Source organism: Equus quagga, chromosome 1 (genome assembly GCF_021613505.1).
Source record: "Equus quagga isolate Etosha38 chromosome 1, UCLA_HA_Equagga_1.0, whole genome shotgun sequence".
NCBI lineage: Eukaryota > Metazoa > Chordata > Mammalia > Perissodactyla > Equidae > Equus > Equus quagga.
Window position 1 is genome coordinate 41,193,360 of NC_060267.1, and position 14,497 is coordinate 41,207,856.

Below are 14,497 nucleotides of genomic sequence, written 5' to 3' on the forward strand. Positions count from 1 at the left end.
AAAAATTAAAATGACCACTGAATACTCAGAGACATGAAAAGTAATTTTTAGTGTGTCAGAAAGTAATCATACTAGAATTCCATATACAGAGAACATATGTTTCAAAAATTATGGTGAAACAATCCCACTTAATGGCGGGCAAAATTTTAAAGTATACAGCACTATTTCCACAAGAACTTCTTTCAGATGAAGGAAAATGTTATGTGATGCAAATTAGTCAAAGTTATATTTACCCATATGTGCAAATATAAAATATTTTTATGTTTTTAAATTTTCTAAAAAATAAGTGACTATTTTGATAAAAATAATGGCAAGATATTGAGTAGTATTTGTCTTATTTGGAATTAAAATATGTGACAGTAGTAATATAAAAGAGAAGAGAAATGGAAATACACTGCTATATTAACAAATGGTGTAGCATTACTTAGTAGTAGATTATAAATTCAAAACACATTTGTAAACACTATAGCAACTAACACACCATAAAACAAAGTGATTTAACAAACATCAATAGAGAAGATAAAACGGGTTAGTAAAGGCATTCAAGTAATCCCAAAGGAAAAAACAAAAGACAAAAATGAGAACAAAATACATAAGGCAAATAGAAAAGAAATAGCAAGATGTAGACTGAAATCCAACATCCATAATTATATTAAATGTAAATGAACTAAATATACAAACCAAACAGGAAAAGTTGTCAGACTGAAATAAAAGGTATCCGATTGTATACTATCCACAAAAAAACACGCTATGAAAACACATCCAACAAAAAAAGGAGCAACCCATTTCACATGCAACAACTTGGAGGAGGCTTTGAAATAGTTCTTAGTGAAAATATCCAGACACAATTTATGCATAATGTGTGTTTTCATTGATATAAAGTTCTAGAAGAGGCAAAACAATCATATCAATAATTGTCTGTGGCAGCTGTGAAGAGTGGAATGTATTGCAAAGGAGCATAAGGGAATGCTTTAGCATGATGGAAATATTCTATATCTTGATTGGGGTAACGATTACAGTGGGTTATACAAGCACATCAAAATGTACACTTAAAATAAGTGTTTCATTTCATGTAAACTATACCTTGATAAAGTTCATGAACAAAGAGAAACAAATTAACAACCAGAAAAACTGGTGGAGAGTAAGAAATCAATTAAATATTGAATTTTTTCTCCAATTCATCAAAGCAATTAAGCTGGAAACCAAAGAGCCATTTGTGACAATTGACCTAATAACCAATTTATTAAGATCTGAAGTAATGAGTTTGAAATTATTTTAATGACACTAGAACAAATAGTTTACTCCATATACGAGATCCCAAGGTGTATCTACTAATTATTTCTATGTAGTCTATGTTCTTGATAATATATATAGTTTCACTTCTGCATAAGAGCTAGTATACATCTGAGTGTATGGTTCTCTGATTTCTCAGTAATATTGCCTTCCAGAAATCATGAAACATTGATTTATACCGTGAATATTTTTTTTATGCCAAAGTTAAAGTGTCAGATGATTTTGTGTTCATGGAGGCCAATGGGCTTCAAATTAGATAGGTGATATATAAAGGTGCCTAAAAATCTTTAAGCACTTGAACTTCCAAGGTCCACTGCTATGATATGTGCTTTTTAAAACACAAATAAAATATCATTTTCTTTAGTCTCTTATCTTAAGTTACGAAACTAAATCTGAGAATGAATTGTAATATTTACATCAGCATGTGTGTTACCTGATAGGGAGGAGAAGAGTTAAAATCTATAAACATGATCTAAAAGACAGCTGATATTCTTGCAGACAGAATCAATTTTAAGACTTAGAAAGTAATATCATAAAAGAGGAGATAACTTTTTTTGCAGGATATTTTAAATCATCGTAAAAAATGAAAATTATTAACAAGTAAAAAAGAAATAATATAACACCTATGAATTAGGAAAGGATCTGGAGAAAATCCACAATGAAAGCAAAGACTATTAAAAAGTACAAATAAGTCTAGATAAAAAGAATGTACTAAAGAAGCTTAAATTTAGTATTTTATTTAAAGTTCAGATTCAATTAAGAATAAAACCTGTACAGATCCTGAAAAGAAAATCTATAAGCAGGGTAAATATGAGACATAGTAATAGAATTATCTGAGTATTGGATATGGGGAAAACAAAACCATAGTTTATAAATGTACTAATTTATATATTGATAATTAAACACATTACAATTAGACTCAGTGGAGACGTACAGAGCAATCCTTTATGATCCAGAGCAGAGTTTGACATACATGGACCCACATTTCTTTTTGTAAATAAAATTTTCTTAGAAAACACACATGCCTATTCATTTATATTTTGTCTATGACTGCTTTCATGCTATAAGCATAGAGTTGATTTAGTTGTAACACAGATCATATGATCTTCAAAACCTAAAATGTTTAAAATCTGGCCCTTCAGAGAAAAACTTTGCTAACTCATGGTATAGAAAATAAAAATAGATTTGAAAGGAGATCTATTTCCAACAGTGATACCATTAGATAGTCGCACTAAAGAATTGTGGTTGCTCTTCATGTGGTATTTAATCCTTATGTTGGTGAGAGAAACAATGAGCAAGGTTATCAAGAGATATTCTTTGTTGGTAGTGGAAGAATGGAGGAGGAGAAAGAGAGAGAAAGAGACAGAGATTGATTTATTTTAAGGAATTAGCTCATGTCATTGTGGAAGCTGGTATGTCCAATATCTACAGGGCAGGCTGGCAGATGGGAGACTCAGGGAAGAGTTGATGTTTCAGCTGAGTCCAAAGGTGATCTGTTGGCAGAATTCCTTCTTCCTTGGGGAGAGATCAGTCTTTTTTATATTAAGGCTTTCAACTGATTGGATGAGGCTCTCCATGCTGCTTCTAAGGTTAATATTATTCTCACCTGGGTGGGGTTGGGGGCAGTGGACATGAGTTACTAAGTTATTGATTCCCGTGATCTATCCTTGGAGGATATTATTCATTTGGTCTAGAGTGAGATCTTGAGTATTTCTTTAAATTTCCAGGTGCTTCACATAGCCTGCCAGAGTCAAGAACTATAGGGTTAAGCAAAGTTTTATGACAGGATACTTCGCAGCCTTTAAGTTGTTCCAATGCATTTTGATACAGGCTTATGTTGGAGTATGTTTCATTCACAGTTTACCAAATGTATTTTACCAGTGAAACTTTATTTTTACATGATCTGTTGACCAATGTTTTCTAAAGTAGGTTGAGATCTGCTGCTCTAGCCCAACACTCTCGTGTACCAAAAAGATGATGAAAGATCAAGGAAATTAAGTCATTGCCCATAGTCCCACATCTTAATAATAGCAGAATAAAATCTGAGATGAGTCTCCTTTCTTTGTCTGGTTCACTTTCCCTTTTCTTTATGAAATAACTTAATATTACTCCTCCTGACTCTCCATTCAAGTTTCATCTGTGTCTAGATAGCTGCAGTCAGAATCATTGTACATTTAGATGGGGAATTCTTCATTGCCATGGTGGGTACAGAGTGTACTTTGAATGCACTGTGACAGGAAATAATTTGTCTCTCTCATTACTATACCCTTTAAAACACCACTTTAGGTGCCTGAAAGTCAGATTCCTAGTCAGTGTTGACTGTTGAGCCTCTGACAGAATGACAGTCCAGAACTGGTTAATCAGAGGGAGTCAATGATGTAAAGGGGACAGTCACCACTCTATTAGTGTTCCCATAAGGAGGCTAAGAAACTCTACCCACGATTCTTGGAGAAGTTTTATAAGAACTAAGGCAAGTTTTATCATGCTTTTAAAATAAAACATTTTAAGAAGTACAAATAATGATAATTCATGGCCCAAATATTCTCTTCATTGCTGCAGGAAGATAGGAATTTTCATCTGAGATATGACAACATGATGGTCAGTGTGATTCATTATGGGGTATCCAAAATAAGTTCCCGATAACATTCACAGCAGCAAAACTTGTAACCCAATTACTTAAAATATAAATTCCATCTGATACAAGTTTATTACTAAATTAATTATCCCTCTCACTTGTACTCAGTATGATTTCTTGAATTAAAGAGAAAAGGATAGATTTTCCAAGTCAGTACATGTGAGTTTGTTACACATGTGATTGTCATCCTTTATATGTGTAGCTAATAAAAGATGGAGAACTACCTCATAGAGGAGGTGCTGACAACTTTTCTTTTGGACACATTCCTCTCAATCTATTTACTTGTGAAATTTCATACACACACTCACACATGTCAAGCCCACCACACACACAGGCCCACATCCACAGTCCCACACACACATCACAGAATCTAAAATTATAAATTGCCAACACGGTCTCCCTATCTCTGAAATATTTCATTCTAGAATGTAAATCCTATTTTAAAAAATATATATATTCCTTAGGGCATAGATTTTTTTAAATACCAAATAAATCCACAAAAGAATTAAGATGACCAAGAACAAGCCAGTATAAAACCAATGGAGTCTCTTTTCAGAATAAAGCAGGCATAGTGTGGAGTCAAAGATATGTATTCTGCGGTATTTACAGGGATACTAGAAGGCCCCTTGATGACCTAGACACATTTTTCAGAGTGCTTCAAACATCTGCTACTTCAGTAATAACGTGTTTCGTTACATTTCACTAAGTAGCAAAGAGTTCTAGAGCACCTCAAAAAGAGAAAGGATTGAAAGCTGATGATCCAAATTCTGGTGTGGGACCAAGTTTGTTTTTATAGAAAAGGTTTTTTTTCCCCAAATTAAAAAATCATAGGCTTTTAATATTAACATTAAAAAGTGAGAAATTAGTGCATGAACAAGGCAGCCTGAATATTCTCTCACCACATGGCTTTACAAGGCCAAAGCTAAACTTAGTGCACCCCATATATGAAGATAATTTGTAGATTTTCTAGAGAGCTTCAGCCTTTATGTTGCTGAAGCCAGAAGCATTGTACCTGCAGTTTCAAAGACAACCAATGCCTGCATAGATATTGATCTAAATCACTTTGGTCTGGTAATATTATTTCTCTTGTGATATGGTTTAACTTTTTACCATAAGGTGGTTTCACTCCAACTTGGAATACATCCAATGTTCAGATGGCTAAAGGGAAAAAAGTACTGAAGAAGCTACTTGCACCTACAGGCTACACCTACATGTTAAACTCACTGCACAGTCAGCTTGGGTGAAATTAGAGAGAAAACTGCCCAAGCATGTCAAATGTTTAAGCTGTAAGACCCTGGGTGGAATGAAACAAAAGAGGAAGGAATTCAAGGGTGCTTTAGCATAATCAAGCTGGCTCATGCCACTGAAGGCACAGCTGGGATTGAGGGCTTACTGCTGTGAGGAAACTTGTAATTGTATTCCAGTCCCACAGTCACCAGTGGACATGTGGGGTGTGTGTACATGTGTGTTTTAAATTTTCCTGCTAAGAAAGCAAAGAGAGAGAACAAATAAATACTACAGAGAGTAATACATTTCTCATTCCTTTTTTTATAAATGTGTAATATCTTAAATATCTCTGCTCCCCACTCCTTCAACTTCACTTTTGACCTTCTTACCTAAGGCTACTTGATGCCCATCACCTTAAGACCCTTTCACTCAATCTGAAAGCCTCTTAGAGTATTCCAAAAGTGCATTGGAATGTAGTAATACTATACTTGAAATGTCTTATTTTTTATGCAATAGACCCAATGAAAATGAAAATTTTTTGTTTGTACTTAGTGTCTTCAGTGCTGGGCAGAGGTGCCATCCAGCAATGCAAAGCGCTGGATTTAAACCTGGGGATTAAGAAAGCAACATTCTGCTTCATTTCCCTACACTCCCAGGGACCCATTTTAATGGCTTTTCAATCCATTTCTCTTTGATGATTTTGCCATTTTGTAAAACTGACTGACAGTAAAGTAAGATTCATGAGAAGAGACTTTGATGGTACTTTTTGGAAATAAAAACCTATTCATAGGATCTAACACCCACTGATCACATATTTACTTACCAGATACATTTATGCCTATTGCAGAAATAGGAGTTAGAACTAGGTAGGTGAAGGGTGCAAAAAATTATACACTTCAACAAAGAGAGATAAATATTATCCGAACTTCATTTCAAAATTTAAAAAAAAATAAGACACAAGGCTACAAGAACAAACAAGCTCCACATTAAACATTCCTGCAGAATATTGCCATGCTATTTGGCCTACTCTAACCCAATTTATACCAAAACGGTCAGTGCTTTCTAATACTTGCGACAATGTTTATCTAAACATTCAATGTCATTTATGTTATATATTAATCACTGTTGGTGGCCTAGTGGTTAAGCTTCGACAGTCTAATGACTGCAACCAGGGTTCCTTTCCCATCAGGGACCCACGCCACCCGTCTGTCAGTTGTCATATGGCGGCTGCGTGTCGCTGTGATGCTGAAAGCTATACCAGCGGTATTTCAAATATCAGCAAGTTTACCCATGGTGGACAGGTTTCACTGGAGCTTTCAGACAAAGACGAGGAAGAAAGACATGACCACTCACCTCCCAAAAAATGGGCCATGAAAATCTTATGAATAGCAGCAGGGCATTGTCTGATATAGTGCCAGAAGGTGAGAGGATGGCGCAAAAAGAGCAGGCAGGGTTCTGCTCTGCTGTATACAGGCTCACCAGGAGTCAGAATCAACTTGATGGCAGTAACAGCAATTAATCACTGTAAAAAAGGTATGATTAAAAGAATGCTTTTCTATAATTTTCCAGTACTATTCACAGATATTCCACACTCTTATAGATATACTCATGTTTTGACCCTTTGCCCTAAGCCTGAGATATGATCATTAAGGGATTAGTATAATTCCTAGTGTGGTTGGAGTTATTCTTCTCCCTTTCAATTAGCAGAGCTACCCATGACACTCTGTATGAAAACTTTTGTGCTAGAGAAGTAAATGTGACATAAATAGTTCAAATTGTTTGGATAATGATGCATCTCTAGGAATGGATTTTATTCTAGAAGTTTCGTTTTTACTAGGCAGATATGAGTTTAAACTCTGACTCTAGGTTAAGCAGTTGTGAGAAGTTGGGCACATTATTTAAGTTTTCAGTGTCTCCGTTTGCATATTGGTAAATGTTACCTACTTCATGAAGTTGTTGTGAATTTGAAAAACTACATGCCAACCATGAAAATTATAGCTGCTGGCACACAATGAGAACTTAATTAATTTGAGTATTTTTAATTCATTGTTATCATGACACTATTGTAATTATTCTGAGATGCTTACTAATTTAAGAAATATTTAATCAGTTTATTTATCCACTTCTATATAGTCTGATTAATATGTAATAAATGCTTAGGACACGTTTGTACAAAATATATTACATACTAATATAGTAATATATGTAACTTCTCAACTTTCTCTTCCTTCAAAGACTAGAATCTCAGTAATTTTTCTTAGAAGTTGTGCATTAGGTTGAACGAACTAACAGGAGTTATTTAAAACCCTTATATATATTTAAAGCCAATGAACCAGTTAATTATTGTTTTGCAGCCAAAAGTGCTAATAATTTTTTCAAATGACTGATTTATGTTTGAATTTTTGAAATTAAAAAATAATTAGTTAAGGATTTAGTTGACATGAAAACATCTCACATGCATTCACATGTCTAAACCCAAAGCAGTACTGCCTATAGATTAAGCAACTGATTTTGATAAAGGACAGACCTGGTTCTAATCACGACTCTATCACTTACAAACTAGTGGTTTCAGAAAAAAAAATTGTTTGATTCCTCTTCTGTAAGGTGGGGATAATACTGGCAACAGTCTGATAGTGTTTCCATGAGGATTGCTTAGCATATTTTAGCTGATAATGTGTTTGATAAATCTTATTGGTTGTTGTTGTTGCTATTGTTATGTGTATGATACATCAATCTACCTAAAGTCACATGAAAACAGAAAAACAACACTTAAAACTTTGATTTAAAATTACATTTAAATCAATGAAATTTCTTAACTGTACACTAAGAAATGTACTATAATTATGATCTCTTTTAATTTTCTTGGTATACTTTTACTATACCATTGCATTAACTTTTTGCTTTACAGATTTAACTATGGACTTTGGACAGCTGGACAATTCTTATTTTCTTGATTTGACAAGTTAAGTGTCAATAAAACGTCTGAGCAGGTCTATACTTAAAAGCTATCTATCTCTTCAGTTATTACCAAAACTTACTTTCCACTTCTTTATTTCTCTCTTTAGTATGTATTTGCATATGATGTCTGTTTTTTTTTCTAAATTCCCTGTCTCCCCCACCAGGATATAAGCTGTGTAACGAAAGGGAAATGTTTTGTCCAACTGATATGTTCCCAGAACTTAGGCTATTGCCTGGCACTTAGTATGTTAAATAATTATTTGTGGAATGAATAAATGAATGAATGAGATAATCATATATAATTGACTTAGTTAATAGAAAAAGGGCTAAATAAAAAAGGAGAATTTTCATCTGTATGTATTATTGCTCGTTGTGCTGCCACCTTTACTTTTGAGTAGCAGATACATACTTTCTTTCAAAAACACTTAAAAAAATAAGCTTGTCACAGTTTTATTGTAAAAATATCTCATTTATATTTGAAAGAGAGAAAAATATTCACAATGCCATCACACCATGTAGAGATAATAATAGCTAATACCATTTACTACCATATTGCTCAGTGCCTGGCCTTGTGCTGAACACATTGCATAGTTAATCTATTTTAAACCCCATAAAATTATAAGGTACAGATCGTTAGCACCATTTATTATATTAGAAAACTGGGATACAGATACAGTAAGTAATCTCCCAAAGGCATATAGTTAAAGTGGTAAGGCTAGATTCCAAACCTAGAATGTTTGAAAATCGTAGCTCTTAATCCTATACTATATTGCTAAAACATTTTTGTCTATTTTACACATATGCAGACTGTTCCATGTACTTGATTTTAGGTATTTTGTGGTTTCTTATACTGTTTTTATGACACTAATTCTAAGCAGCCCCTTATGCATTATATTTTCTTCATAATTTCATTTTTAAATTGATGAATAATATTTATTTAACAATTCCCTTTTTTGGTGGACACAGATTATTTCCCTTGTTTTAGTATTGTAGGGAAGCATTAATTAGTTTATCATGATAGTATGATAGAAACAAGATTGTTCAGTACAGTAGAAAGGTAAGAACATTTTTAAAACCTTAATTTCTGTTGCCAAATTTTTTCAAAATAGGTAAATTTTTACTACAAAAACATTGTTTATAATGCTCATTTTAGATGCCCTTGCTTGTCTTTTGGCATTAACATTTTCTTTAAATTCCATTTTGAAGGAAAAGATAATGTCTCAATATTTTAACTTTTATGTTTAACATGATTTTTGCATCTTTAATTACTATTTTCTTTTTTGTGAATTGCCTTTTATGTCCTTTCCCCACAGCTTTCCTGTCACAGTTGTCATTTATTTTCAATTTAATTTATAACCTTAACATTTTTCCAGCATATAGATTTAAAAATTTTAATCCTAGCCTAATTCTGGCTTTTAATTTTGTGTATTGTATTTGCTGATATATTGGAGACAGCCTCATGCAGTTACATTTATTATTTTTTCCTGTGCAATTTCTTACATTACTTCTATACTTAAAAATTCTTCCCTGGGATAAAATCAATTCTTCTACTATAACTTATGTCTAGTACATTTAATTATTCAAATAATAGGATATCTCTTTTAGTATAAATATAAAATTATCGTCACTAATTAACTAATTGTCACATCACCATTTATTGATTTATATTTCTATTCCCTGATGAATTTTGAAGATATCTTCTTTGCACAATTTTGTATATGTGGTTTCTGCTTCTGTTCTTTTGATCTTCCTTATAATTAGTACCTTATTATTATTATTACAGTTTTGTGTGATTTATTATCTAGTAGAGATTGTCTTTTATTTTTACTCTTTTTTTCAAAATGCTAATGACTGGCCTCATTAAGTTAATTTTCCAGATGTGCTCTAGAATTATTTTGCCAAGAACCAAATCATCTTTACTAAGGTTTTAATCAGAATTGTATTCAATATATACTCTAATGAAGAAGAATTGACACCTTTAAAATATTCAGAATGTTTTTGTGCTTTTCAGTAAGATTATATAGTTTTGTTCATATTGCTTTTGATCTTTTGCAAGATTTGATCTGTCTATATCATGCTGAAATATATTTTCAAGGTACAAGCTGGAACCAAATTCAAGCAGTGGTAACACAAAGTCTCATAACCATGAATGTTACCTCATAACTATGAAAGTTATAAAACCTAGGATTCAATTAAATATCAATTTATCCATATGGTAAACCACACATAAGCACCTTACCCTCCTCACTCACTCATTACACCCACATGCACACATGCACACACAGACACACAAGCACACAAACACATGGTTGTATACATTTATTGGTTTAGACCCAAATCTATAAAACAGAAATCATTTTAGTTTCATTGCTTTTTTTCAAACCCCCATGGAAACAGGCAGGGTATCAATTTTAAACAATATTTAGTAGACATGAGTTTTGTCATGCCAAAGTGGAGTGTAGGCTATAGGATGTGGTTTGAATCCTAGTCTCGCTTTTACTAGGATGCCCTTGAGCAAGTATTTAACGTGTATAACTCAAGTTTACTCATCAGTAAAAGTGGCAAAATAATAAAAATTAACTTACAGGATTGTGGGAAGGATTAAGCGAAGCGATACTCGTAAAGGTTTTTAGACCAGAGTCCGGAATCTGGTCAATGTTTGATTCAGGGTGGATATTCCCACGTAAATGTGCGCATATAGAGAAGAGAAGGGGTTGCAAAAAGTATAAAACCTTTCTTTTAATTTACAATTCTAATGACTAACCTAACTAAGAAAACATGCAGATAGCTATCAAAAAGGGTAATAAGATGAAATGTCCTTTTGCAACGAGTTTTTTAAAGAACATAGCACATAATTCTATCACCGTGAAAAGAGAACGTATAGAAAATTTTTGCTCTGAGTATTTTCTATGTCTCCTCCTACTTGATCGAGTGTTACCTGTTGGGTTTAAGGCAGGGAGAACCTTTAACTATCAAAGACTCATAGGCACAGAAAAACTCATGGCCACGAGAAGGTTACAACTTAGAGTAGCCACATAGTTTTTCCAACTTTTGTCTAATTTTACAAATGAGGAGTGGAATCCTGAGATAAGATTCTCTGAACTTTCTGGATATGTATCCCATTAAAGAAAAGAAATACATTTTAAAATTACTTTTAAAAATGCCTACTTAAATATATTTACACATATATTTGCAAGTGCCTATGCATAACTGCACTAATAAAATATACGGATTATAAAACATAAGCTGAAGTATAGTTTAAAAAGAAAAGAATTATTTTAGGTGACTTTCAAATCATCATGCTTCATAGCATTGTTAGTTAATAACTCACTAAAACATACACTTAGGATGAGAGTCATTGTTAATGATAGTGGATTCAAATGCATACTTCCAATAGACTGAGATATTTATAAAAGAATTAATTCAAGAATTTTGGGATTTGATTAAATCATTATTTTTTCTCCTTGTTTCTGTTTTTAATCTCTTATGTGGGTGTCAAGGAACTCACATTCAAAGTAGAGGCATGTCAGTTCTTCTATTTTCTTCTTTTTCTCTTATGCTTAAATACTTAATGGTATCTTATTTCTCCGCTGTCTTGCTAAAGATTTTCCGCAGGCATGTTTGTATTTTGTGAAATTTTTTTAGTTAAAACTATGTGCTATAACCCGCAAATTTAAATTGGGACAAACAAATAGTTATCAGCTGAAATCTGTTAAAAGTGAACTGAAGAATGAAAGAACCCTAATAACCTTGGCCCCCAAATGTGAGGGATGTCCATTCTTCACTTGTGTACATTATGTCTGACATTCTAGCCAAATGAAGTTGCCAGTGCCAGTCCAGTCCTTATGTTAAAAATTAGGAATGCTAAACTTTTTATTGCTCAAAAATGGTGAACCTATTTATTAGTTAAAAATAAATCTTAGCTAAAAGTAGAAGTTTTTATGTTTCCTTTCCAAACCATAATAAAGCATTGCATATCCCACAACACTAAAAATTAGTTAAATTGTTTATTTACTCTAGGCCAATCCTCATAATGTTGAAGTTTTTAAGTTCCATAATTTGCATGAAGATTTAGAAATTAAGAAATTCGAGCTATGGGTGACATACCTCCACTAGTCGCCTGTGTGTGTCTGACTAGCACGGGGAATGACATGGCAGATGGGAGCAGAGATCCCCCATTCTGCCCTTCTTCCAGAAGCTTTTCTCACCTCCAACTCCTCATCTCCATTAAAACATATTCAAACATAATTAGTGTAATGTTAAAATGGAGGAAATTTTGTAATTGCCAGTTGTTCTGTAGCCATGGTTACATCAAAGATTTATAGCAAGTAACTCCAGGCTGGGCACGATCACGCAGTTAGCAGAACAGCAGTAAGAAAATGTTTGCGTGCATGTGCAGGTGTGCTGACATGAATGTTTGCCAAAAAAAAAAAAAAACGAAAGAAAGAAAGAAAGAGAATATTCGGTGACATTTAAGGTGCTAATATCTGGAAGTCAACCTTTAATTTGACAGCTTTTAGTGCTAGTTAATTTCATTCATCCAGGCGAGGTGTAGGAAATTTGCAGCACCTTTAAATTATCACGTTTTTCCACACTGCCTCAGGCCTATGTGGAATACCTGAACCATACATTTTTTTTTTACCTTTTTTTTCAGGTCAGTTGAAGTAAAACTTTCATTCCCTTTCTCAGACAATTAATCTTTAGCTAATTGAAGCAGGGATGCTGCAGGATGGGTTTCACTGGGGCCTGTAAATCTCATTTAGCAAAGTGAATTCCAGGCACATGCTGCACCTAATGATGTGACAGGTGGACTGCACCGCAAGACAGCAGCCTCGGAAAAGTTGATTCTCATTAGACCCGCAGAGTCCTGCAGTCAGTTTTCTGATGGCTGAAGAACACTAATCGCATCTGTTTGCTACTGGGGTGGGGTGGGAAGAGGCAGGGAAGTTGCAGGGGGCAGGGGGCAGGTTGTGAAGGGAAGAAAAAAAGAGGAAGGGGCAAAATTCTCTTCTATTCCTTCATGAGTTAATATCCTTGACTCCTGCCCAAAAACCCAGCAGGTCTACCTCCCACCAAGCGATCAGCCTCCGTTCTGCTGACTCCAACAGGGTGCACCCTTTTTCTAATTAACTAAAATGGCTATGGAAAGCAAAGGAGGCCTTGTGTTGGGTGAACCAATTATTTTGAAGGGTATTAAGTCATCAGATTTACTTTTATCTTGATTGCATTGTGGAAATCGTGCATAATTAATGGTGGGAGCTTATTAGGAAAATGATTAGGCAAATTACACAGGTGTCGGATGCATTTTTTATGATAAATTTGCTAGAACAATCCTGCAATTCCATCTGTTCAGTTCACATCAGAATGTCACTCTGAAGAAATTAATGGTGCAGAGTTATACAAAGTTACTGGAGGCTCTGGTTGCAGATTTAGGTGAGACATGTATAAATATATAAATATAAATATATAATACCCAGCAATTTAGTAATAAGTGTTTGATGTTACAGTTCAATAAATTTCCTATTTAATCTTGAAAGTAAATGATAGTCAGATGGAAACAAAGAAGCAGAGCAAATGTAAATCTTATCTCATCAGTTTGATGTGTATGTAAATAAAAATAATTACAAGCTATAATAACTCTTTGCTTTGCTTGATGACTGCAGATGAGCTACCAACTCACTAGGAGTATGAAATCCTTGCATTCAGTCCCCAAACATCCAACCTTACTTGCAGCCATTCCCAATTTCCAGTTTCCTTTCAGTTTCAAATGGAATCACTTTACCAGTTACAATTTTTCAGAAGCCTTTCTGTAAGTAGTATATCTGGTATAACCATATAAATTCCCAAATGAATTCCAGAAGGAATTCAAGGAAGAGAATGGATAGGAGCTCTCACTCCACCTGGTCATTTGTTAGCTGGGATCAAATCATGCTCATTCTCACCTATTTATATATGATCAAATAATGTCATGTATTAACTCCTCTAAACGTCCTTATAGCATGAACTCATGTAAATCTCTGATCTAAAATATGAGGTCTAGTAATATTTAGATATAGTACAATATTAAGTATCAATAAGGGCAATATACTTCAGCGTGTTGTTTTAAGAAATGTCAGGCCTAGTTTCGTTGTCATGCCACAAAAAAGTAGTCAATTTTTAAACAGCATCCAAAACTTGTACATACACCAAGACATCAGAAAATGCTTATAGCTTAATTGATTAGTAGCACTGCTCTAAATAGCTGATCACTCTTGCTGTTACACAACATCATGAAAAGAACTATTTGGTCTCTTCAAATTCCAAAGCAAGCCAGAAGAACGGTTATGAATGTTGACATTGCGGATTGCCCAGCTGTGTCATTCACGAGAGCAGCATTTTTGAGTT